We start from the raw sequence: 2,854 nt of genomic DNA on the forward strand, positions 1-2,854 counted from the left end.
CAGCGGTTTGGGAGTTAACATCAAAATTACATTTCTCGGCCATATCGCATAGATCTCACTGTGAAAAGGCTTAAATGACTTTTTTAATTAAGTTTGATGATTGCGCTCAAACAAAATTTCCTAGAACAAAATTTTCAAATGTAACTACTAGATTGTGATACAATACACTATTGGGTGAAGTTTGGTTGACTTCTGCGCAGCGGTTTGGGAGTTAACATCAAAATTACATTTCTCGGCCATATCGCATAGATCTCACTGTGAAAAGACTTAAATGACTTTTTTAATTAAGTTTGATGATTGCGTTCAAACAAAATGTCCTAGAACAAAATTTTCAAATGTAACTACTAGATTGTGATACAATACACTATTGGGTGAAGTTTGGTTGACTTCTGCGCAGCGGTTTGGGAGTTAACATCAAAATTACATTTCTCGGCCATATCGCATAGATCTCACTGTGAAAAGGCTTAAATGACTTTTTTTAATTAAGTTTAATGATTGCGCTCAAACCAAATGTCCTAGAACGAAATTTTCAAATGTAACTACTAGAATGTGATACAATACACTATTGGGTGAAATTTAGTTGACTTCTGCGCAGCGGTTTGGGAGTTAACATCAAAATTACATTTCTCGGCCATATCGCATAGATCTCACTGTGAAAAGGCTTAAATGACTCTTTTAATTAAGTTTAATGATTGCGCTCAAACCAAATCCCCTAGAACGAAATTTTCAAATGTAACTACTAGAATGTGATACAATACACTATTGGGTGAAGTTTGGTTGACTTCTGCGCAGCGGTTTGGGAGTTAACATCAAAATTACATTTCTCGGCCATATCGCATAGATCTCACTGTGAAAAGGCTTAAATGGCTTTTTTGACCTAAGTTTGAGGATTGCGCTCAAATCAAATGTCCTAGAACCAAATTTCCACATGTAACTACTAGATTGTGATACAATACACTAATGGATGAAGTTTGGTTGACTTCTGCGCAGCGGTTTGGGAGTGAACATCAAAATTACATTTCTCGGCCATATCGCATAGATCTCACTGTGAAAAGGCTTAAATGACTTTTTTAATTAAGTTTGATGATTGCGCTCAAACAAAATTTCCTAGAACAAAATTTTCAAATGTAACTACTAGATTGTGATACAATACACTATTGGGTGAAGTTTGGTTGACTTCTGCGCAGCGGTTTGGGAGTTAACATCAAAATTACATTTCTCAGCCATATCGCATAGATCTCACTGTGAAAAGGCTTAAATGACTTTTTTAATTAAGTTTGATGATTGCGCTCAAACAAAATGTCCTAGAACAAAATTTTCAAATGTAACTACTAGATTGTGATACAATACACTATTGGGTGAAGTTTGGTTGACTTCTCCGCAGCGGTTTGGGAGTTAACATCAAAATTACATTTCTCGGCCATATCGCATAGATCTCACTGTGAAAAGGCTTAAATGGCTTTTTTGACCTAAGTTTGAGGATTGCGCTCAAATCAAATGTCCAATAACCAAATTTCCACATGTAACTACTAGATTGTGATACAATACACTAATGGGTGAAGTTTGGTTGACTTCTGCGCAGCGGTTTGGGAGTTAACATCAAAATTACATTTCTCGGCCATATCGCATAGATCTCACTGTGAAAAGGCTTAAATGACTTTTTTAATTAAGTTTGATGATTGCGTTCAAACAAAATGTTCTAGAACAAAATTTTCAAATGTAACTACTAGATTATGATACAATACACTATTGGGTGAAGTTTGGTTGACTTCTGCGCAGCGGTTTGGGAGTTAACATCAAAATTACATTTCTCGGCCATATCGCATAGATCTCACTGTGAAAAGGCTTAAATGGCTTTTTTGACCTAAGTTTGAGGATTGCGCTCAAATCAAATGTCCTAGAACCAAATTTCCACATGTAATTACTAGATTGTGATACAATACACTAATGGGTGAAGTTTGGTTGACTTCTGCGCAGCGGTTTGGGAGTTAACATCAAAATTACATTTCTCGGCCATATCGCATAGATCTCACTGTGAAAAGGCTTAAATGACTTTTTTAATTAAGTTTAATGATTGCGCTCAAACCAAATGTCCTCGAACGAAATTTTCAAATGTAACTACTAGAATGTGATACAATACACTATTGGGTGAAGTTTAGTTGACTTCTGCGCAGCGGTTTGGGAGTTAACATCAAAATTACATTTCTCGGCCATATCGCATAGATCTCACTGTGAAAAGGCTTAAATGGCTTTTTTGACCTAAGTTTGAGGATTGCGCTCAAATCAAATGTCCTAGAACCAAATTTCCACATGTAACTACTAGATTGTGATACAATACACTAATGGGTGAAGTTTGGTTTACTTCTGCGCAGCGGTTTGGGAGTTAACATCAAAATTACATTTCTCGGCCATATCGCATAGATCTCACTGTGAAAAGGCTTAAATGGCTTTTTTGACCTAAGTTTAATAATTGCGCTCAAACCAAATGTCCTAGAACGAAATTTTAAAATGTAACTACTAGAATGTGATACAATACACTATTGGGTGAAGTTTGGTTGACTTCTGCGCAGCGGTTTGGGAGTTAACATCAAAATTACATTTCTCGGCCATATCGCATAGATCTCACTGTGAAAAGGCTTAAATGGCTTTTTTGACCTAAGTTTGAGGATTGCGCTCAAATCAAATGTCCTAGAACCAAATTTCCACATGTAACTACTAGATTGTGATACAATACACTAATGGGTGAAGTTTGGTTGACTTCTGCGCAGCGGTTTGGGAGTTAACATCAAAATTACATTTCTCGGCCATATCGCATAGATCTCACTGTGAAAAGACTTAAATGACTTTTTGAATT

This window comes from Corythoichthys intestinalis, unplaced genomic scaffold, assembly GCF_030265065.1.
Source record: "Corythoichthys intestinalis isolate RoL2023-P3 unplaced genomic scaffold, ASM3026506v1 HiC_scaffold_27, whole genome shotgun sequence".
NCBI lineage: Eukaryota > Metazoa > Chordata > Actinopteri > Syngnathiformes > Syngnathidae > Corythoichthys > Corythoichthys intestinalis.